Here is a 25,844-nt window from a genome sequence, read left to right on the forward strand (position 1 = left end):
TAACTAAAACAATCTTTGAATAGAGGAATGAATTTGGTGCACACACACACACACACATTTTCTAATTTCTAAACTTGCTGCAAAGACATGATTTCAGTGAAAGCAGCAGAGTAAGCGCTGACCAAATTTAAGAGTTTCATAAATTTTTTTAAAGGCAAACATTGTTAGAATCCTTTTTTTCCAAACTCTCTAAATTTATCAATGGCTTGTAGGATTCAAGAAAAAAAATGCATAAAACTCCATCAAGTATACTAGTATGAAAATAATGCATATAACAGGACAAAAAGATAGAGGAATAAAGAAAAACTGAGGAAATAATTGCCCCCTAAATTCCCAAATTTGATGGGAAAATGTAAATTCACAAATTTAATAAGGTCAATGAATTTCAAGCAAGAGGAACTTATGAAGAGACAAAGTATAATCAAACTGTTGATAAACAAAGACAATCTTCAAATCATCATGAAAGAAGGTTATTAAGCCAATCCAAAAAATCAAAGGCCAAACATTCTCTCTCATGTGTATCTAACACACAATAAGTTGTGGAGGGAAAAAAAGAAGTTTGGTAAATTCAACAAAAGGCAATGAAGGGAAGGATATGGGATGAAAATAGGAAAGACAGTAAAATGAATCAGACATAACTTTTCTATGTTCATAAATGAATACACAAATAGTAAAATTCCACATCATGCACAGCCACAAGAATGGGATACTAATTAGAAAAAGTGATACTGCATGTATGTATAATATGTCAAAATACACTCAACTATCATTTCAATCTAAAAATAACAAATAAAAAAAGAAGAGACACTATGTAAATGAAAACTTCAATCATACAAACATGATTTCTATTCAGAAATGGAAAACAGAAGGCAGTGAAATGACATATTAGAAATGGTTAAATAAAAGAAAAAGAAATCCAACCACAACTTCTTTATTTGTTAAGGAATATTCTTCAAAATTAGAGGAGAATTTAAGCTAGTATCAGATAAATAAAATTTAAGAGATTGTACCATTTTAATACCTGTTTTACCTGAAATGTTAAAGGGGTGCTTCTAGTCTGAAATAAATGGAAATTAGACAATAACTTCAATCCACATAAAGAAATAAAAACCACTAGTAAACTAGCTGCAATAGGTAAATATAAGAAAGTTCTAATGACTTTGTTAGTAATTTCATTTATTTCCATCTGATTTTAAAAACAACTACACAAAACAAAAATTACTAAACCACAATAATAGAGACAACATATATAAAGGCATGATTTATGATAATATCATACATGTCCAAGAGAAAGAGCTTTATAGGAGCAAATATTTTATAATTTCAAAATTAAATTGGTAATATTCTGTAATGGATTACTATACATTGGTATGTTAATTGAAGTCCCCAGGACAATTGGGCTATGAAAATAGGTCAAAATATATACCAAAAGAAATGATAAGAAACATAAATAGTACAAAAGGTGATAACAATTTAACACAAAACAAATTCATATTGGAGAAATTCAGAAACAAAAATGCTATGACATACAGAAAACAGCAACAGAATGATTTGAGTATATTTTATATTACAAGCCTCTTTATTAAATATAAGTGGAATAAACTCTCCAATTAATAAACATAAATTGACAAAGTGTGCAGCATAAAAGGAAAAAAAACCTTGACATAACTAAAGAAAAATTTGTTCTAGATTAAAGATACAATTAGGCTGAACATAAAATGATGGAGAAATGTAACTCATGTGAATCATTCGCAAAGGAAAGCTACAGTGGATTTGCTAACATCAAAAGAATGGAATTTAATACAGAATTTGCTAAGAAAAATAAAGACATATAATGGTAATACAAATTTTTGAAAGAAGAAACAATTATTCATGAATATGAAACTAGCCTCAAAATAGGATGAAGCAAATGCTGTCAACTGAGAGAAAAATGGTAATTAAAAATAGTGGGAAATGTCCTTATTTCAGTTTCAATAATGGCTATGGAAAGTAGACATTAAGTCAAGAGCTAAAGGCATTATCAATATTATGAACCATGTAGCCTTAAGATTTTACCTGTAAAACATTACATTGAGGGGTTGGGGTTGTGGCTCAGTGGTAGAGCGCTCACCTAGCTTGCACAAGGCACTGGGTTCCATCCTCAGCACCACAAAAATGTAAAATAAAGATATTGTGTCCACCTAAAACTAAAAAATAAATATTAAAAAAACATTACATTGACTAATGTATAATTTATATAGTTCTCTCAAAGCAGACAAAATATTCTCCTGGAGAAAATATATTGTAGAAAATAAGTCACTATGATTTTGAAAGAACTAAAGTCATACAAAGTATGTTTTCTGACCATAAAAGAGAAAAATTATGAATCAAATACAAAAGGAAATACTGCAATTATCAAACTTGTGAAAATAAAAAGTAAAACTATTAAATAACCAACATATTATTGAAAGAATTACAAGGAAATTTGAAAGTATGTGGAAATGAGAGATACTGTAGTATACCATTCAAAATTATATGAAAAGCAGGTAAAGAAGAACTTAAAATTATAGCTGCAAGTGTCTACCTTAAAAAGTATGTTAGTCTGCATTCCAAACTTGAAAAACTACCTGAGACAATCTTTTTATAAGAAAGGAAGGTATACTGTGGGTCAAGTTTTCAGAGGTTTCAGTCCATGAATAGTGGTAATGCCCATTGTTTGGGGGCCTATGTTAAGTCAATAAAATATAGTGGGAGAAAGCATTGGAGGAAGCTACTCATCTCACAGTTTCTGGAAACAAAAGAAAAACAATGTAATGTTAAACATTCCCCATTAAAGGCATTCCCCAATGACCTAGGATCTCCTACTTGGCCCTACCTCTTAAATGTTCCACCACCTCCCAACATTGCTACCTGATGAAGCAAGCCTTCATTAAATTTGCCTTTGAAGGACATAAAAGATCCAAATAATTGCATTCTGACTCTGGTTCCCAAATGTTAATGTCCCTATCAAGATGTAAAACACATTTAGTCCATCTCTAAGAGCTCCCAAATCTTAACTATTCCAGCATTGTTCAAAGAACTAGGGTAGTCTTGTGCCTATGGACTTTCTGGCTGAGGTCATAGTCACATTTGGGCTTACCCTTAACTTCTTTACGCATGTGTGCCATGTCCCTTGCACCTATAGCCTCCTGGATTCTCCATTATAGCTGTGGTTTTATTCTCACAGATTCATGCATCATTTTACAGGGGCTTATAGCAGGGACATAGATACTGCCACAAACTGCCTGGTCCTCCAGGGCTTTCCTTTGAAATTTCAGGGGAAGTCTCCATGACCTCATTACTTTTGCCTTCTGAATGTCCATAAAACTAGCCTTACATTGAGGACACCAAGATCTGCTGCCAGCATGCATCATATCTGGACCTTTTGACTATGGCCATCAATGGCCTCAGAGCACTTTCAGAAATGAACACAGGGAAGTGAATCCTGGAGAAATAATTTCTTAGGCAGCCTTCTGTTAGCATGGCACTCTGGGGCTCTCTTCTTAAATAAAATCTTTGAAACTATTTTCTACCTTTATATCTTTGAGCCTATGATGGATGGGGTCTTGCCAATTCTTGGGATGCCCTCCAGGCATCTTCCCTGCTGTCCTATTCTACTTCCTTATAATGTTACAAAATCTCTTTAGATCAGAATTCTTGGTAGCACCATTAAACATGTCCTTTCTCAGGAAAAAACTACAAGTTTTCCAAATTTTTCTGCTCCACTCTTTGATCCTGGTTCTCATAGTAAGTTCAGCTAACAGAAGTCAATAATGCTCATGCCACTTCCTGCATATTTTACCTTCTTGAATTTTTTTCACAGATGAATTAATATACCATATTTAAATTCAACCACCCACTGATTCTCAGGGCATGCACATAATGCAAGCAAATTTTAGAGAAGCCTTTAGTCCAATTCCCAATATAGTCTTTATTTATACCTAAAACCTCTTGAACACATCCTTTACATTTGGCATTACTATTAGGATTCTGGTATTTTGAGTCCTCCCCAGACTCATTCATTAAGCTTCACTTATAGCTTTCTAGGATTTTTCTAGCCTGGTTCTCTTAGCTTTTCCAAATTCCTTCTTCAAACCAATTACAAAAACTCTTCCACATCATCTCAGGTATGGTCACAGCAATGACTCTAATTTTTGGTACCAATTTTATGTGGTAGTCAGATTTCCATCATTTTGAAAAATACATAAGAAAGTCAACATGAAAATAGAAAAGGTTTATTTTGGCTCATGGTTTTGAAGGTTTAATTCCATGGTTGATTGGCCCACTACTTTTGGGCTTATGGCAAGGCAATAAATAGTGGTAGATGAATATGTTTGACAAAGCTGCTCAATTTATGGCACCTGAAAAGCAAAGCTAGAGATAGAAGAGGACTAGAGTCCTAATACCTGCTTCCAGGGCATGCCCCAATAATCTAACTTTTGTGCAGTAGGCCCAACATCTTAAATTTTCCACACTCCCCAAATATCATAGTGGGCTTGGGACCAAGTCTTTAACATATGAAACTTTGGAGGGCACTTTAACAAACCATAGCAGTAAAAAAAAATCTCAAATTGATCATCCAGCTATTTGTCTTAAGAATTAAAAGAGCAAATAATTATTAGAAGGAAATACTATAAATTACAACAAAAATTATAAAAATAAGTATATGATAAACAATAGAGAATACTAAGAATACAAAATTGGTTCTAGGATAACATCAATAAAATTGACAAACCTTGGGGATGATGTCATGCCTCAGTGGTGGAACACTTGCTTAGCATGTGTGAGGCACAGGATTTGATTCTCAGCACTAAACAGAAAAATAAAAATGTCCATCTACAATTAAAACTATTTCAAAAATTGACAATCCTAGCTCAAATGGCAATGAAAAAATAATAGAACTATCAAATAATTAGGGTTTTTTTGCCATAACCAAAACATCTTACAAGAACAACTTAAAGGGGGAAGAAAAAATTATGTTAGTTCACAGTTTGAGGATACAGTGCATGGTAATCCGGCTCTGGGCTTGAGGTGAGGTAGAACATCATACTGGAAGGCCAGGATAGAGGAAAGCTGCTCATCTCATGGTAGCCAGGATAGAGAGAAAGAGAGATTGCTGGATAGAAGCTCCGCCTTTTTCAGGGCACAATTCTAGTGACTTCCTTCCTACAACTATGTCCCCTTTCCAGTAGTCAATTCAGGATCATCATATTAATCCACTAAAGTGGTCAGTGCCCTCATGATCTGATCCTTTCTCTAAAACCTCACCTCTAAACAGAAGAACATGTGGGAGATGCCAGATACAAATCATAATATACTGTCTTTAACAACATCCCCAAAAACTTATGCCCATCTTTCAATAAAAAATATATTCAGTCAATCTCAGAGTCCTCTTGGTCAATAGTTTATGCATTGCTCAAACCCCAATTGCAAAATCTGCACAAAAACTCAATGGAAACTCTTAGTTGTAGGCTCCTATAAAAACTAAAAGGTAAATCACACAGTTCTGATAGTTAATGGTACAGAGTAAACATTTCCATTATGAAAGGGAGAGATAGGACCATAGGAAGAAGAAACAGAGCCAAAGCAAGACCAAAATCTAAATTTTGTTATTTGGGGCACAGTGTGCAAGATATGATCACCAAAGTGTTTAAGCAGCCCAACACCTATGGGTTCTGGTTGAAGTTCACCTGGCCCCTTCCTTGTGCTGCCTGTTCTCACTACCTAAATTTTTTTCTTGGCAGACATTTCACATTCTTGGCATATCTAACTTCTTGGGGTCTCTATTGCAGCTTCAGTTTCACACTTCCAGCTTCATTGCCTTCTCATAGGCTACCTGAAGAGATTTCAACTCTGACTTATATCGTGAGGCCTCTTATTCCTTCTTTGGAAATCAGAATCCATTCTGACTCCTTTGTAAAAATATGCAAGCTAATAACCAAATTCTCATAAAAATGTGATGGATACAAAATACATAACAATTTTGAAAAAGAAGAAAGAATATGAAAGACTGAACTCTTCCTGATTTCTTAACCACAATGTTATGGTAATCAAGATAGTGTGGTACCAGAATAAAGGTAGACATTATCAAGAAATAGAATTGTGAGTCCAGAAATAAATCCATACATTTATGATCAATTGATGTTTGACAAGTGTTCTTGTATTATTAGATATGAGATATCCCCTAAATTGCTCTGAGTAAAGCAAGGCAAAAATGTTCAGATATGGAATGTTTAGATTATGGGAGCTATAACCCAATCAGTGGATTGATCCATTGGATTAATTGCATAGGCACTATAGCTAGGTAATATGTATCCCAAGGATTTAGAACCCTGGGGATGTGATTTGAGGGTTGATGTTTTGTACCTGGTAAGCCAGAATCTTTCTTATTCCATGTTGGCATGTCCTGAGTTGATTCTCTCTGCTGTCCCCTTCCAAGATGTTCTATCTATCTTGAGCCCAGGGCTATGAGTTTGGCCAATTGTGGACTGAACCACTGAAAGTGTGAGCCAAATAAACCCTTACTTCTCTAAGTTGTTCTTGCAAGGTATTTTAGGTCATAGAGATTCAAGGCTGAATACAAGTTCTAAAACAATTCTAGAGGTAACAAATAGCCTTTAAAATAAATTTCACTGAAATAATTGGATATCCACATGCAAAAACTTAAGTTGCATAGCAAAACAAGAAAGTAATATATTTTAAGATGAGGAAATATCTGATCTGAACAGATAGTACTTAAAAATATACACAAAAGACTTATTAAGTTATAACAAAAATTGTGCTCAACATTTTTAGACATTAGAAAAGTCTAATTAAACTACAACAAGATCCCCCTTCAAAACATTTTGATGTTATAATAAAAAGACATATAATCAGTTAAATTGGATGAGAAAAAGTGATATATATATATATATATATATATATATATATATATATACATATATACACATATTTATATACATATACACATATTGCTGTTGTAAATGTAAATAAAAAAGAATATAATTGAAAACACATGGTAAGTCTTTAAAACATTAAACATAATGTTATTATATGGCACAACAATGTTTCTAGGTATATGCTACCAAATACAAAACATAAGATAATGCAAAATTACATAAACAAATATTCAAATTATGCTTTACTCATAATAGCAAAATAGTAAAAATAACACAAACTATGGTATATAGAAAGAATATGGTATGTTCACACAATGAGATATTATCCAATCATAAAAACAGAAGTACAGATATATGTTACAACACAAATCTTTAAAATGTTATGTTAAGAGAAATAAACTGATATAGAAGACTGAATTTTGGAAGCTTGTATTTATATGAAATGTCCAGAATATTAGTACTTGCCAGAATGATTGAGGTAGAATAAGAAATGACTACTACTGTTTTTTATTTATTTACAGGGTGATTACAAGTTGTGCATTTAGTTAAACCCAATGAATGGTACACTTTAGTATGGGGATAAAATTGATGTAGGTTTTATCTAAATTTAAAAAGAAAAAAGCTCATTATTTATCTATAGCAATCAGGAAATCATGGTAGTGTTTTCTCCAAACTAGTGGCCTCAGTCTCTAATAATGACCATTTTACTCTCAACTTCTGTGCAATGAAATATTTTAGAGTACAAATAAGAATGAGATGATACAATATTCACCTTTCTGTGTGCAACTTATTTCACCTACTATAATGTTCTTCATTCCCCTACATCTTGTTTCAAATGACATATTTTATTCAATTTTATGGCCAAATAGTAATTTATTTGGTATATATATATATATATATATATATATATATATATATATATATATATATACATTTAATAGATATGGGCTTAGTCAAATTGTCTATTAATTCTTATAATAATTTTTTATTTTAATGATGTAGGCTGATTTTCTTTCAAAATTGGTCTATTTTTATGTAGGTTAAAAATTTGTGGAAATACAGTTATTCATAATATTTCCTTATAATTCCTTTAATGTCCATGGTTTCTGTAGTGATGCCCTCTCCTTCATTTCTTTTATTAGTAATTTTTACTTCTTTTTTTTATTTAGCCAGGTTGAAGATTTGTCAATTTTATTTATCTTTTTAATAAACCAGGCTTTTTCTTTGTCTCTCTCTCTATATATATATTGTTTTTCTGTTTTGAATTTATTTAATCCTGGTCTTTCTTTCTTTCTTTCTTTATTTCTTTCTATGATTACTTTGAATTACATTATTTGTGTGTGTGTGTGTGTGTGTGTGTGTGTGTGTGTAAAATAAAAGTTTGGATGGTTGAGCTCTTCTTTTCTGACATATGCATTATTTTTTTATAATTTCATTTCTAAGTACTTGCTACATTTGTGCATTCCACAAATTTTGAAAAATTGTATTTTCTTTTTCATTTAGTCCAAAATATTTTTTAAATTTATCATAAGATTTCTCTTTTTATCCATGTGTTATTTAGAAGTGGATTGCTTAATCACCAAGTATTTCAGATTTTTAAGTATTTTTCAGTTATTAATTTCTTGATTAATTTCATTGTGTCTGAGAGAAGATGCTGTATGATTTATATTTTTTAATTTGTTAAAGTACATTTTGTGGCTCAAAATTTAGTTTACCTTGGTAAATGTTACACATAACCTGAGAAAAGCATATAATCTATACTCTATTGATGACCATTAGATACTGTTCACTGATAGATAGTATTGTTGAGTTGAACTATTTACTAATTTTCTGCTAGTGGATATATTCATTTTGATAGGGAGGTTTGAGATATTCAGCTAAGAGAACTCATCTATTTTACCATACAATTTTATTAGGTATTAATGGGTATGTTTTTTTTAATATTCTTCTTATTTTTTTATTTAGTTGTCAATGGACCTTTATTTATATGTGGAGCTGACAATTGAACCCAGTGCCTCACACATACTAGGCAAACACTCTGAGCTACAACCCCAGCCCTGCATATGTTTTTATATTCTGGTTTTTGGTGCATATACATTAAGAATTGTTATATCTTCTTGTAGTGTTGATATCTTTATCATGCAGTACCCCTCTTTATCCATGTTAACTTTCCATTCTCCAAACTCTTCCTCTCTGAAATCATTACAGCCACTCACTTATTTTTTGGTTAGTGTTATCTTGTCATATGTTTCTCTATCCCTTTTTTTTAATCTAAATGTCTTCACAATTAAAGTGTTTTTTTTTTTTTTTAATGAACAAAAGTTGGGCCTTGTTTCAGTATCCACTCTTCACAGACTATGATTTTAAGTTGGTGTATTTGAGCCTTTACATTTAAGGTAATCATTGATGTAGTTTAATTATTTATTACTATTTCTACTCTAATCATATGTCACTATTTTTTTATCTATTGTCCTTTTTGTTATGTTTTTGTCTTGCATAATTTTATGCCCTTTGTGCATTTTATGATTCCATTTTTCTCTCCTTTCTTAGCATATCACTTATATTTTTTAACATTTTTGGTGGTTTTCTTGTTGTTTGTATAGACAATTACCACTAATCTGTATCCATTTTCAAGTAATATTATACTGCTTCACAGGTATTTTCAGTAGCTTAGAAAATATATATTCCTGGGCTAGTTATGTGACACAATGGGCTGCATACTTGCCTAGCACACACAAGGCTCCAGGTTCAATCCTTAGAAGTACAAAATTAAGATTCCTATTTTTTTCTTCCCATCCCTTGCATTTCAAACACACACACACACACACACACACACACACACACACACACACACACATCTTCATATATAGTGTTATATAGTGTTCCCCCAAGCTCTTGTTAATGTGAAAATATTCAGCTGTGAAATGAATGGACTATGAGAGTTATAAACTAATCTGTCCATCTGGTTTAAATGTACTGACTACGTGGTGATTCTAGGTAGGTGAGACAGAGTTGAAGGAGATGGGTCACTGAGGATGTGCCCTGGAAGTGGGTGTCTTCCTGAGGCCTCTTCAATACCTCCTCCTAACATCTGCATAAACTGAGCAACTGGGTCTTTCTCTCAGAATGTGCTATGTCATTTAGGCCCAGGGCAATGGAATTGGCCATCTATGGACTGGGAGCTCTAAAACCAGGAGCTCCAAATATACTTTTCTTCTCTAAATTGTTCTGGTTGGGTATTTGGGCCACAACAATACAAAAGCTGACTAAAAAAATAATCAAATACATATTAGCTATTGTTATATTGAAAAGTGTTATTTGTTACAGCAATTAAAAATAAAAAGTAAAAGCTCTTATTTTACCTTAAACTATCCATCTCTGGCATTATTTTTTTTTCTGTGTATAGATCTTATGTTCCAAACTTAACATTATTTTCCTTCTCTGAAGAATTTCTTTTTTAATCTTTTCTGCAACAGAATTACTGGCCATATATTCCCTCAATTTTTGTTTGTCTGAGAAAGCCTTTATTTATGTTACATTTTTGAAAGATATTTGCAGTGTATAGACCTCTAGATATTTATATTTTCCTCTCTATACTGTACATTTCACTCTGTATTTTTGCTTATATAATTTCTAAGAAGCTGGAAGTAATGGTTATTTTTGCTTCTCTATAAATGAGGTATTTTTGCCTCTGGCTTTTTTGAAAAGTTTCTCCTTTTATTTTTTAAGCTGTATTTAAGATTTGTCATTATTTTTATGTTTTGCAGTTTGAACGTGGTTTGCCTACATGTGGTTTTTGCCATTTATCTTTCTTAGTGTTCTCTACTTTCTGTATCTGTACTTTTATGTCTAATACTATTTTGGGAAAATTCTCAGTAATTATTGCTTCAGATATATCTCATATTCTGTTGTTTCTTCTCCTTCTGGTATTCTTAAACTTTTGTCATTTTCCCACAATTATTGCATATTTTGTTCTGTTTTTCCCCATGTTTTTTTTTTCTGTTTGTTTTTCAATTTTTGAAGTTCTATTGCCATATGCCTAAGTGAAAAAAAAAATGTTTCCACAACCATGTCCAGTCTACTTTTAAGCCTAACAAAGATGTTCTTTATTTATGTTAGTTTTTTCTGACCTCTAGTATTACTTTTTGATTTTTAAAAAGCACCCATATCTCTTCTTACACTAGATATGTTTTTGCATGTAGTCCAATTTTTCCTTTAAACTCTTTAGTTTACTAATAAAATATTTTTATCCTATTAAACATATTTTAACCTATTTAACATATTTTAACCTATTTAACATATTTTCTATATCTGTTCTTGGATCCAATGTTCCTTTATTCTCTTCAAACTTGTCTTGTATTTTTATTGGAAGATGTATATGATATATTTGATAAAGGAACAGGGATAAATAGACCTTTAATAGTGTTGCAATAATTTGCAAGGTGTGAAGAAAGCATTTTGTAGTACCATCATTTGTTCTGTCTTACAGTGAGTCTATGACCCTGACCCGAGAAATTCACTAATGCTTCTTAGATTTTTCTCCCTCTTTAGGTGAGTTACAATATTTAGTTGGGCTAGAGTCACATTTTTCCTATCCACCATGTACAAGGCTAAACCTTGCTAGATTTTGATATTATCCTTCCCCTAATTAGTCTAGGCTCTAATAAAACTCACCAAGTTAGACTCTTGTAAAAGTTTCTCCTTAGAATAGGTGATGTTTAGAAGTATAAAATGTTCTTATATATTCCAAAGTAATTTCCTTTACCTTCCCCCTGCTAGAAGCACAAGGGAATTTTTTTTCTCATATTAACTGTGAGGACATAGTAACAATCCTAGAGGTAAAACACAAAAGTATGTGTGGAGGGGAAAATGATTATTACCAGCTCACCCTGAAATTTCTAACTCTCAGATTTGTCCATTATAGAACCTTCAGCAATTCATGAATTACATTTCCTGTTTTCCTACCTTAGCATTCATCCTTGTGGTGAATTTTGTTAGTAGTTTTTTTCCACAGTTATGTTATGATTACCTGTATCTGCCTGTCTGTCCGTCAAGTTTGTAGGGAACAGCAGTTTTTCATTGGATCTGACTTCTCTGAATAGCTGATTTTTCAGTTTGTTCAGCTTTTTATTCTTTGTTAATATGGATGGGTAACTTCTAAGCTCCTTACATGACAGAGCAGAAACCTTACTTTGATGAATGTAAAGAGAGAAAATTTATCCACATGAAAAGAAATGAATCAGAAATTGTTGAATGCAAACATTTAAAAAAAATCAACAGAATAGGACAATTTCTTGGACTTTAAAGATACCTGTAGAAGTAAATGAGATGCTGTCTATGTGGAAATTCCAATTTAGAATCTATAAATGGTATCTATAATAAGTACTTTCAGATTACAATTTTAACAACACTTTTCAGATGTGTAAAGCACATGCTTACACTTTTCACATAAGTTGATAATTACATAAAAAACAGGTATCTGATGTCTTTGTTCAAATCAAGGAAATAGTGACAATATAATTGGTAATACTCATTAGCAAATTGATCATGTTGGGATATTTGAAGAAATAATACAAGAAATAACATTCTAAAATTTTAGCAAGCTAGAAAGACAGTACTGAAAGATTTAAAAATACAACATATTTGTACAAAACAAAATAACCTTCAGTAATTATTCTATGTCTTAAAACAAGACTTGACCAAAAATCCAGCTTTTACAAAAAGAACTAAGATGCCAAATCTGTATATTCTGGAAAAAAATATTTTGCATGAAGAGCTAAAATAAAACTAAATTTATGCCCCAGAACAGAAAAAAATATTATCATCTTTTATTTTACTTATTTATTTATTTGTTCTCATTAGGTATATATGACAGCAGAATACATTTCAATTTATTTTTTATTTTATTTTATTTTTTTGATCTTCCTGCCTCAGCCTCCTGAGCTCCTGGGAACACTTAAATTTTGGATGGTGAAGAAAAAAGAATGTAATCTTTATATAAAAGTAATTATTTTTTTAACCTAAATTCACTAACAACTGCTTTTTTTTATTTTATTTTTTTTATTGGTTGTTCACAACATTACAAAGCTCTTGACATATCATATTTCATACATTAGATTGAAGTGGGTTATGAACTCCCAATTTTTACCCCAAATGCAGACTGCAGAATCACATTGGTTACACATGCACAATTTTACATAATGCCCAATTAGTAATTGTTGTATTCTGCTACCTTTCCTATCCCCTACTATCCCCCCTCCCCTCCCCTCCCATCTTCTCTCTCTACCCCATCTACTGTAATTCATTTCTCTCCTTGTTTATTTTCCCATTCCCCTCACAACCTCTTATATGTAATTTTGTATAGCAATGAGGGCCTCCCTTCATTACCATGCAATTTCCCTTTTCTCTCCCTTTCCCTCCCATCTCATGTCTCCGTTTAATGTTAATCTTTTCTTCCTGCTCTTCCTCCATGTTCTGTTCATAGTTGCTCTCATTATATCAAAGAAGACATTTGGTATTTGTTTTTTAGGGATTGGCTAGCCTCACTAAGCATAATCTGCTCTAGTGCCATCCATTTCCCTGCAAATTCCATGATTTTGTCATTTATTTAGTGCTGCGTAATATTCCATGGTGTATAAATGCCACATTTTTTTATCCATTCATCTACTGAGGGGCATCTGGGTTGGTTCCACAGTCTAGCAATTGTGAATTGTGCTGCTATGAACATCAATGTGGCAGTATCCCTGTAGTACGCTTTTTTAAGGTCTTCAGGGAATAGTCTGAAAAGGGCAATAGCTGGGTCAAATGGTGGTTCCATTCCCAGCTTTCCCAGGAATCTCCATACTGCTTTCCAAATTGGCCACACCAATTTGCAGTCCCACCAGCAATGTACAAGTATACCCTTTTCTTCACATCCTCGCCAGCACTTGTTGTTGTTTGACTTCATAGTGGCTGCCAATCTTACTGGAGTGAGATGGTATCTTAGGGTGGTTTTGATTTGCATTTCTCTGACTGCTAGAGATGGTGAGCATTTTTTCATGTACTTGTTGATTGATTGTATATCCTCTCCTCTGAGAAGTGTCTGTTCAGGTCCTTGGCCCATTTGTTGATTGGGTTATTTGTTATCTTATTGTCTAATTTTTTGAGTTCTTTGTATACTCTGGATATTAGGGCTCTATCTGAAGTGTGAGGAGTAAAAATTTGTTCCCAGGATGTAGGCTCCCTATTTACCTCTCTTATTGTTTCTCTTGCTGAGAAAAAACTTTTTAGTTTAAGTAAGTCCCATTTTTTGATTCTTGTTATTAACTCTTGTGCTATGGGTGTCCTATTAAGGAATTTGGAGCCCGACCCCACACTTTGTAGATCGGAGCCAACTTTTTCTTCTATCAGACGCAGACTCTCTGATTTGATATCAAGCTCCTTGATCCATTTTGAGTTAACTTTTGTGCATGGTGAGAGAAAGGGATTCAGTTTCATTTTGTTGCATATGGATTTCCAGTTTTCCCAGCACCATTTGTTGAAGATGCTATCCTTCCTCCATTGCATGCTTTTAGCCCCTTTATCAAATATAAGATAGTTGTAACTTTGTGGATTAGTCTCTGTGTCCTCTATTCTATACCATTGGTCCACCAGCCTGTTTTGGTACCGGTACCATGCTGTTTTTGTCACTATTGCTCTGTAATATAGTTTGAAATCTGGTATCGCTATACCGCCTGATTCACACTTCCTGCTTAGAATTGCTTTTGCTATTTTGGGTCTTTTATTTTTCCATATTAATTTCATGATTGGTTTATGTATTTTTACAAGACATGCCATTGGGATTTTGATTGGCATTGCATTAAACCTATAGAGAACTTTTGGTAATATCGCCATTTTGATAATGTTAGTTCTGCCTATCCATGAACAGGGTATATTTTTCCATCTTCTAATATCTTCTTCTACTTCTCTCTTTAGGGTTCTGTAGTTTTCATTGTATAAATCTTTCACCTCTTTTGTTAGCTTGATTCTCAAGTATTTTATTTTTTTTGAGGATATTGTGAATGGAGTGTTTTTCCTCATTTCCGTTTCAGAAGTTTTGTCGCTGATATATAGAAATGCCTTTGATTTATGCATGTTGATTTTATATCCTGACACTTTGCTGAATTCATTTATTAGTTCTAGTAGTTTCTTTGTAGACCCTTTTGGGTCTTCTAGTTATAGAATCATGTTGTCCACAAATAGTGATAATTTAAGTTCTTCTTTTCCTATTTTTATGCCTTTAATTTCTTTTGTCTGTCTAATTGCTCTGGCTAGTATTTCAAGGACTAAATTAAATAGAAGTGGTGAGAGAGGGTATCCCTGTCTTGTTCCAGATTTTAGAGGGAATGCCTTCAACTTTTCTCCATTCAGAATCATGCTAGCCTGAGGCTTAGCATACATAGCTTTTACAATGTCAAGGTAAGTTCCTGTTATCCCTAGTTTTTCTAATGTTTTGAACATAAAGGGATGCTGTACTTTGTCAAATGCTTTTTCTGCGTCTATCGAGATGATCATATGGTTCTTATCTTTAAGTCTATTGATGTGGTGAATAACATTTATTGATTTCCGTATATTGAACCATCCTTGCATCCCAGGGATGAATCCTACTTGAACATGGTGCACAAGTTTTTTGATGTGTTTTTGTGTTTGATTCGCCAGAATTTTATTGAGGAATTTTGCATCTAGGTTCATTAGACATATTGGTCTGTAGTTTTCTTTCTTTGAGGTGTCTTTGTCTGGTTTAGGGATCAGAGTGATGTTGGCCTCATAGAATGAATTTGGAAGAGCTCCCTCTTTTTGTATTTCCTGAAATAACTTGAAAAGTATTGGTATTAATTCTTCTTTAAATGTTTTGTAAAACTCCGCTGTATACCCATCTGGTCCTGGGCTTTTCTTGGTTGGTAGTCTTTTGATTGCTTCTTCAATTTCATCCATTGATATTGGCCTGTTCAAATTGTGTGTATCCTCCTGACTCAGTCTGGGCAAATCATATGACTTAAGAAATTTATCAATGTCTTCGCTATCTTCTGTTTTATTGGAATATAGGTTTTCAAAATAATTTCTAATTATCTTCTGTATTTCTGTAGCATCTGTTGTGATATTGCCTTTTTCATCCCGTATGTTAGTAATTTGAGTTCTCTCTCTTCTTCTCTTCGTTAGCATGGCTAAAGGTCTGTCGATCTTATTTATTTTTTCGAAGAACCAACTTTTAGTTTTGTTAATTTTTTCAATAGTTTCTTTTATTTCAATTTCATTGATTTCCACTCTGATTTTAATTATTTCTTGCCCTCTGCTACATTTGCTGTTGTTTTGCTCTTCCTTTTCTAGGGCTTTGAGATGAAGTGTGAGTTCATTTATTTGTTGTTTTTTTCTTTTTTTGAGGAATGACCTCCAGGCAATGAATTTCCCTCTTAAAACTGCTTTCATTGTGTCCCATAGATTCCGATATGTTGTGTCTGTATTTTCATTTATCTCTAAGAATTTTTTTTATTTCCTCCTTTATGTCTTCTGTAACCCATTGATCATTCAGTAACATATTGTTCATTTTCCATGTGATGTAGGATTTTTCCTTCCTTCTTTTATCATTGATTTCCAGTTTCATTCCATTATGATCAGATAAAATGCATGGTATTATCTCCACCCCTTTATGTTTACTGAGGGTTGCCCTATGGCATAATATATGGTCTATTTTTGAGAAGGATCCATGTGCTGCTGAGAAAAAAGTATATCCATTTGATGATGGTTGATATATTCTATATATGTCAGTTAAGTCTAGGTTATTGATTGTGGTATTGGGTTCTATAGTTTCTTTATTCAACTTTTGTTTGGAGGATCTGTCCAACGGTGAGAGAGGTGTGTTGAAGTCACCCATAATTATTGTGTTGTGGTCTATTTGATTCTTGAACTTGAGGAGAATTTGTTTTATGAATGTCACAGCACCATTATTTGGTGCATAAATATTGATAATTGTTATGTCTTGTTGGTGAATGGTTCCTTTTAACAGTATATAATGTCCTTACTTATCCCTTTTGATTGACTTAGTCTTGAAGTCAAAAATATGGAACGCTTCACGAATTTGCATGTCATCCTTGTGCAGGGGCCATGCTAATCTTCTCTGTATCGTTCCAATTTTAGTATATGTGCTGCCGAAGCGAGCACTCAATTTATTATAACCAAATGGAACACATCTTTTCATTTCTCTGGCTATACATGATGTAGACTTGCACCATATGATCTGGGATAATGATATTCATCTCATTCCACCATCTTTCCTGCCCCCATGTCCCCACCCCTCTCCCCCTTTGCCCAATCAAAGCTCCTCTATTATTCTCATGCACCCCCCACCCCACATTATGGATCAGAATTTACTTATCAGACAGAACATTCGTCCTTTGGTTTTTTTGAAATTGGCATACTTCACTTAGCATGATATTCTCCAACTTCATCCATTTACCTACAAATGCCATAATTTTATTCTCTTTTAATGACAGTACAATCTTTTAGTGCTACCCTTCCTGAGTTATCACATCTTATCCAATAAGTTGAAAAATAAATCTCTGTCAGTCCAATATACTATTAAGTATCTCCTACTTTCATTTATACTGATATGAAAGGGCAACAATAACCATTGTGTAAAATTATTCTTTCAATTGAAATATAATGTTATATCCCTGTTTAAATTTTTTAATGGTAAACAGTAAAAGCTAATCTGAGAATGCATTTTTAATTAAGAGGGAATGAAATATATTTTGATAAAGTAGGCTGAGACAGAGGATAACAAATTCATGTGATAAACAACCAGTTTTTCTTCCCAGAAAATGTATAATAAACACCAATTCAGAATAATGATTAACCTGGTGTCAGGTCCAAAGTAAGCATGGAGAATGGGAGGGGAAAATGATTATGTAGAATTATTCTGGGACTTTCAAATATTATTGTCATATTTTATTTTTTAAGTAAGTAAGTGGAAATTTATTTAGTCAACCTTGTGCATTTTGTATATTTTAAATATTTCATAGTACATATTTTGGATGCACCTAAAGAAGTAAAATCAGCAGTGGTTTGAACAGATACCTCACTCCTCCCTACCTCTAGGCAACATTACACCAAAACCAGACTGCACAATGAGTTTCTTACACATTTTTTTGAAAATCAGACACACAGCACATTTTGTCATTTAAGTGGCTATCAATTCATATAGTCAGTGGAGGTTATAAAAATTAAATTAAATTCTCTAGCCTCAAGGCTATCACTTCTTTTCCAAATGGTTTCAAAGCCTTACTTTTTCTATGATATTTGCTCTTTTGAGATAGGGACATGTTAATAGGCAAAGGTTTTTTGAGACAACTGTACAAAGATATGAGAAAGTTTTAATTGAAAAGATGTTAAAATCATGGAAGAAATTGCCATTTACTACTATATTACAGGTTGTGGTGAGCATGAGAGGAATGGCTGCATAACCCATGTCCTTTTCTTTGGAAATATCCATAGACATAGATGAAAACATTGTCTTCACTAGCTCATGCAAAGCCTCCCAAACATATAGCAAGCGAATAGGATTCTTTACTATTTAAACTAATCAATGTGAAGACTATTAATAGAAGAATCTTTTTTTCTTTTCCTCATTTTTATTGGTGTATTATACTTGTACATAATGATAGGATTTGTTATTACATATTTGTACATGCACAAAATATAAAAAAAATATAATTAGGCTGATATTACCCTCCCAGCACTTTCCCCTTTCCTCCCTGACTCCCACCCACTGGACCCTTTCTTCCACTGATCTTTCATTGATTTCCATGAAATACCCCCAAACCTTTACTTTTCCTTTTTCCTCTCTAGCTTCTGCATATGAGAGAAAATATATGCTGCTTGCCTTTCTGAGTTTGACTTATTTTGCTTAACATAATGGTCTGTAGTTCCATACATTTTCCCACAAATGATATAAGTTCAATTTTAATGTCTGAATAAATCTCCATTTTATATATACAGCATGTGGGGTTTTTTCCTTTTTTTATCAATCTACCCTACTTATGGATGGTTCCATAAAAACCACCTAGTTTGGTTCTATAGTTTGGCTGCTGTAAATTGTGGTGCTATAAACATAGGTATGCATATATCACTGTAATATGATGATTTTAATTCTTCATGATAGATACTGAGGAGTGGTATAACTGGATAATATGATGGTTTCATGCATAGTCTTTTTTTTTTTTTTTTTTTGGCTTTGGATCTTTAACCCAGGGCCAATTTATGACTGAGCTACATCCACACTATTTTTTTTTCTTTATGATTTTGAGACAGTCTTATTAAGTTGCTTAGGCCCTCATTAAGTTGCTGAAGCAGGCATTGAACTTGAAACCCTCCTACTTCAGAGCCATGAGTCAATGGGATTATAGGCATTCACCGTCATGCCCAGCCCATTCCTAGTTTATGTGGACTGATTTTCAAAATGGTTGTACAAATTTACAATCCCACCAAAGGTATAAAAGCATTTTTTCTTCTACATCCTTTCCAGCATTTATTATTATTTGTTTTCTTGGTGAATGCCATTTTGACTGGTATGAGATGAAATCTCAATGTAGTTTTTATTTGCATTTCCCTAGCTGCTAATGGCTTTAAAGAGTTTTGCATGAATTTTTGGCCATTTATATATTTTTAGAAGTATCTGTTTAATTCATTTGCCAATTTATTAATTGGGTATTATGATTTTTTCATGTAAAGTGTTTTGAATTTTTTTTTCTTTTTTTAATTGATTTTATTTTTTAAACACATGACATTGGAATCCATCCCAATTCTTATTACACATATACAGCACAATTTTTCTTATATCTGGTTGCATATAATATATGTTCACACCAATTCATGTCTTCCTACATGTACCTTGGATAATGATGTCCATCACATTTCATCATCATTGCTAACCACCTGCCCCCTCCCTTCTCCTCCCACCCCTCTTCCCTATCTAGAGTTCATCTATTCCTCCCATGCTCCCTCTCCCTACCCCACTATAAGTCAATCACCTTATATCAGAGAAAACATTCATCATTTGTTTTTTAGGGGAATTGGCTAACTTTACTTAGCATTATCTTCTCCAAAAGCATCCATTACCTGCAAAAGCCATGATTTTATTCTCTTTTATTGCTAAGTAGTATTCCATTGTGTGTATATGCCACATTTTTAATCCATTCATCTACTGAAGGGTATTTAGGTTTCTTCCACAGTTTAGCTATTGTGAATTGTGCTGCTATAAACAATGATGTGGCTGTGTCCCTGTAATATGTTGTTTTTAAGACCTTTGGCTATAGAGTGAGGAGATGGATAGCTGGGTCAAAATGTGGTTCTGTTCCAACTTTTCCAATGAATCTCCTGCTTTCCATATTGGCTGTAGCAATTTGCAGTCCCTCCACATCCTTGCCAACATTTATTGTTGTTTGTCTTCATAATAGCTGCAATTCTGACTGGAGTGAGATCATAGAATAGTTTTGATTTCCATTGCTCTAATTGCTAGAGATGATGAACATTTTTTCATATATTTGTAGATTGATTGAATATCCTCTTCTGAGAAGTGTCTGTTCAGGTCCTTGGCCCATTTATTGATTGGGTTATTTGTTTTTTTTTTTTTTTTGGTGCTTAGGTTTTTCAGTTCTTTATATACCCTAGAGATTAGTGCTCTATCTGATGTGTGAGCGGTAAAAATTTGCTCCCAAGATGTAGGCTCTCTATTCACCTCACAGATGGTTTCTTTTGCTCATAAGAAAGTTTTAAGTTTGAGACCATCCCATTTATTGATTCTTGGTTTTATTTCTTGTGTTATATGAGTCTTATTAAGGAAGTTGGTGCCTAATCCCACATGATGAAGATTAGGGCCTACTTTTTCTTCAATTAGACACAGAGTCTCTGGTTTAATTCCTAGGTCCTTGATACACTATGAATTGAGTTTTATGCATGGTGAGAGATAGGGATTTAATTTAATTTTGTTGCATATAGATTTCCAGTTTTCCCAGCACCATTTGTTGAAGAGGCTATCTTTTCTCCAATGCATGTTTTTGGCACCTTTGTCTAATATAAGATAATTGAAATTTTGTGGGTTAGTCTCTGTGTCCCCTATTCTGTACCATTGGTCTATCAGTCTGTTTTGGTGCCAATACCATGCTGTTTTTGTTACTATTGCTCTGTAGTATATTTTAAGGTCTGGTATAGTGATGCCACCTGCTTCACTCTTCCTTCTAAGGATTTCTTTAGCTATTCTGGGTCTCTTATTTTTTCCAGATGGATTTCATGATTGCTTTTTCTATTTCTATGAGGAATGTCATTGGGATTTTGATTGGAATTGCATTAAATATGTATAGTGCTTTTGGTAGTATGGTCATTTTGATAATATTAATTTTGCCTATCCAAGAGCAAGGAGATTTTTCCATCTTCTAAGGTCTTCTTTGATTTATTTATTTAGGGTTCTATAGTTTTCATTGTATAGATCTTTCACCTCTTCCATTAAATTGATTCCCAAGTATTTTTTTTTTTTGAGGCTATTGTAAATGGGGTAGGTTTCCTCATTTCCCCTCTCAGAGCATTTGTCAGTGATATACATAAATGCCTTTGACTTATGGGTATTGATTTTATAACCTGCTACTTTGCTCAATTTATTTACTAGTTCTAGAAGTTTTCTGGTGGAGTTTTTGGGGTCTTCTAGTTATAGAATCATATCATCAACAAATAGTGCTAATTTGAGTTCTTCTTTCCCTATCCATATCCCTTTAATTTCTTTCATCTATCTAATTGCTCTGGCCAGTGTTTCAAGGACTATGTTAAATAGAAGTGGTAAAAGAGGGCATCCCTGTCTTGTTCCAGTTTTTGGAGGAAATGCCTTCATTTTTCTCCATTTAGAATGATCTTGGCCTGGGGCTTAGCATAGATAGCCTTTATGATATTGAGATATGTTCCTGTTATCCCTAGTTTTTCTAGTGTTTTGAACATGAAGGAGTGCTGTATTTTGTCTAATGCATCTTCTGTGTGTATTGAGATGATCATATGATTCTTATCTTTGAGTCTATTGATGTGATGAGTGACATTTATTGATTTCCACACATTGAAACATTATTGCATCTCTGAATAAAACTAGCTTGTTCACAGTGTACAATCTTCTTAACGTGCTGTTGAACACAATTTGCTAATATTTTATTAAGTGCTTTTATATCTAAGTTCATCAGTGGTATTGGTTTTATTTCTAAGTTTTGTTTCCTTTATGTGTCCTTGGTCTGGTTTGAGCATTAATTAGAGAATCTTTACAAAATCCCTACAGCAAATTTTAGTCCATGCAAATTTATGTGCAGAATGGATATCTACATAGAGAAACAGAATAAATGGACAGTTGCCAAAAATAAGTTAGGATAAAATATCAGGTGTCCCAAAAGAAGGACAATAGCAAAACTTGTTCCTTAAAAATTTCCAAATTATATAGAGGCCTATTTTAAGAACTTCAATTATTGTTTTGATTGATATTGGAAGCAAGTGAAGAGTTTTTAGCAAGGATTTATATTTTCAAAAACTTACAACACAAAGAACAGGAGTATGTATGGGCTTGAGGTTGAAATAGAAAGGCTAATTATGAACCAACTGCATTACTTCAAATGAGAGTTGATGGTGGCTTGGAACAGGGTGAAGGTGGTAAAGGGTCAGACTATTCATATACTTTGCAGTTTGAGCCAACAAGAATGTCTGATGAATTTGATGTGACAGAAACATATAAGAACATTATCAAAGATGATTTCAAAATATTAGTTGAGACACTGAAAGAGTTACTTATAAGCCTGGGAAGATTGTGTTGCCTTCAGGTGAGAAACAAATTCTCATAAATTATTCTAAGAGCATTAATTGAGATAACATATAGAGAAAGCAATTTGTCAAGTTTCAATTGCACTTAACTTTATACCTAGCAATTTCCCTCCAATTGATTTATTCTTCAGAGATAGTTAGACATGCATAATATATAAAATATAAAAGGTTATTCATTGCAGGCATCAAGAGAAGACTGGTCAATAAATTATGACACATCCACACAATGGAACATTGTGCACCCATAAAACAGGATGAAGGAATGATTTATGTATAGAACTGGAAATATTGCTAAACTATATTGCTAATTGGAAAAATTAAGTTGCAGAAGAGTATAATTCATGTGTTACTATTTGTGCAAAAAGATGGAGAAATAAGATTAAGATATATAGACATGGACCTGCTTTTATATTTTGTAACTAAAGATATTTAGTAATACAAGTAAATATTTAATTCTTATTTATTCTAGCTTATTCATACAAAAAAGTGTGTGTTTGAAAAGGGACAATTTAATATAGCAATATTAAATTTTTGCTGTTATATCATTAGAAAGTTTTAGTGAGTAATACAATTTCATTATTTTTATATAGTTATATGGAGCAGAATACTAATATGTGAGTAATTCACATGATATATTAGTATTCTGCTCCAGTAATGTTGCTGAAACTCATAGAAAGTAATAAATTGAGCAATTTCCTTTTTCTTAAGAAACTCAGTCATTAATGCATATTAAGGAATGTCTGCACGTAGTTTGGTCGACTGAGGATGACTTCTTTTATTGTAGCCTATTGGTTTCTCTCAAATTTTAAGGCAGTGTGTGTGTGTGTGTGTGTGTGTGTGTATGTGTGTGTGAGTTTGTGTGTTTGAGTGTGTTTCAAATATTTGTAGCCCTTGTTCTAGTAAGAATAAATGCCCACACAAAGGAAGTATTAATAATGGTATTTGATTTAACATAAACCTCAATTTTCTTGAAAGTAACACTAAGAAAATAAATGAAAGACTTTTTATTATAAATAACGCAGTAAAAAACTGTCATTAAAAACAAAGTAAATAATTCCAAAAGAATACTTTAATTTTACATTACTGCAGAAAAAGATACATATCCATAGATTAGTGGATACAATGGGATTCACTATCAGAGGAAGGGCAAGGCTCAGGCCTAGGAACAAAGGTTGAAGGATCTGGAAGTTGAAAGAAGATGAAACACTCAGTGTAAATCTTGCTTATACTTTAATTTGAGGTATCTATAGCCCTTAGCCAGCATATCTAAGCCATTTCCATTGGCCATTTTTATATACAAGGAAAACAAAGAAGGCACACTGCCCATAGGTTACCACAGGTTGGTGCATGCTTACAAGAAAATGTTTATGACCTTCATCACATATGTTGAATCAGAGTGTACATTACCTTAGGTACACACTAACCATAACACAGCCAATTTAGGGCCTTGGTTACAAACTAAAAACATAACAGCCCATTGGAAGCCACAGCAAGGGAGTCTAACTATAGCCATTTAGGCTTTACCTAACAATCTACCCTTTAGGATTCCTTGTTGTACAATCTACATGTCTGAATTCTTCAGCAATAATCATTTAGTCAGGAGGGCAGAGCCCTACATTCATAGGCCAAAAGAACAATATAAGCTGCAATGGTATACAACCAGGAAACAAGTACTACCACCTACTATTACCAGAAGCCACCTCCAGGTGGTGCCTAAACCAGTCCAGCATTCCTGCAAAGGATCACCAGTCTACTGCTATGTGTCTGCTGCTTCAGAAGTCATATGTGCTAAACCCATAGTGATATTCTTGCAGTGATCTGTAATGTATATACAATATTTAATGCCCAACGTGGCAAATGTTTTTTCTTGTGCTTCTGCCAAACAGTGAAGTTCCATACAATTTTGCAATACCACTTTATGTATTTGATACATTCCTTAATTTACCTAAGACAGAGCCTTATTTGTTTGATTTAAAGCTAAAGTTTTGTGCCCAGCCAAGGAAGTTAGCTGCATATCACTAAGGACATAACTTGTTGGAGGAATAAAGTCAGAGGATAATACCACCAAGTTATCCAGCACACTCTGTAACTGGCTTGTACAGTCTCCCAGTTAGCGGGCTTCTGAAACAATGTTTTGCAGATGGTCACCAGGAGATATGAATGATCTCATGTGCAACACCCTGTCTAGTTCCATGGGAGGTATGACCATCCATGTATGCCACAAACCCACAGGGTACCATGAGGCACTGGAATAATAGTCATACCTGCTCTATTGACATTTGGTTGAATAATGTGACAAAACCTCTAGGGAACCAACCCACAGGTTCTTTATATTTCACTTTCTCCAAACATGGGGCTACCAGGGCTTTTAGCTCTATATTTTTAGTTCAGAGCCAGACTGTCCGAAACACAATACCCTATCCATGAGTGAAAGGCATTAACTCATGCCAGGATTGCTATCACAATTGTTGCCTTAGTTTAATTTCACTTTGAAGTACTAGCAAACATCTTTCCTAGTTATGTACAATTGTCCAGGGCCATACATTGAATATGCCAGGGCAGTCCAGCAGCAGAACTCACAGGCATTTTGGTGTATACTCAGAAGGCATAATGTTTGCTACTCTAGTGTAGATGTGTGCCCAGTCTGTGATGGTTTTACAGAGGACACATCTATTGACAAAAGGACAAAGCAGTTACAGACACTAGCACAGATAAATTATGTCAGCTTGAGTCCCAGGAAAGCACAGTAGCTGTCTATGGTACTTCCCTGTGTGAAGATACCACACTTGTACAGCTTTGTCCTGAACTTCAACAGGTTCTGTGTACACCAGCACCTGGAAACTCACAATTGGCAAAATTAAAATAATAAACATCCTCTTTAAATTCGGTGGGGGGAGGATTCACTAGTTACCCATAGCATCACAAGGAGATCACACCCCAAACGTTTTCCCCATGGGACTAACAGGACTACACAATGAAGGTGGAGGGACTTTATCATCCAGGAAGCCATGTCCAGTCCACAGTTTGCCCCCTATCCAATGCAATAGGAGTAGGCAAAAGAATGTTCCCTCG

The 25,844-nt window shown here is 33.5% G+C and overlaps 1 non-coding gene across 1 annotated transcript; it reads right to left on the bottom strand.

Annotated features, from left to right (window-relative positions):
• Window positions 1-16,986: 16,986 nt before the first annotated feature.
• Window positions 16,987-17,093, bottom strand: LOC144250868 (U6 spliceosomal RNA). The gene has a single exon (XR_013342606.1). It is a non-coding gene; the product is annotated as a U6 spliceosomal RNA (small nuclear RNA).
• Between the last annotated feature and the right edge of the window lie 8,751 nt (window positions 17,094-25,844).

Source organism: Urocitellus parryii, chromosome X, assembly GCF_045843805.1.
Source record: "Urocitellus parryii isolate mUroPar1 chromosome X, mUroPar1.hap1, whole genome shotgun sequence".
NCBI classification, from domain to species: Eukaryota; Metazoa; Chordata; class Mammalia; order Rodentia; family Sciuridae; genus Urocitellus; species Urocitellus parryii.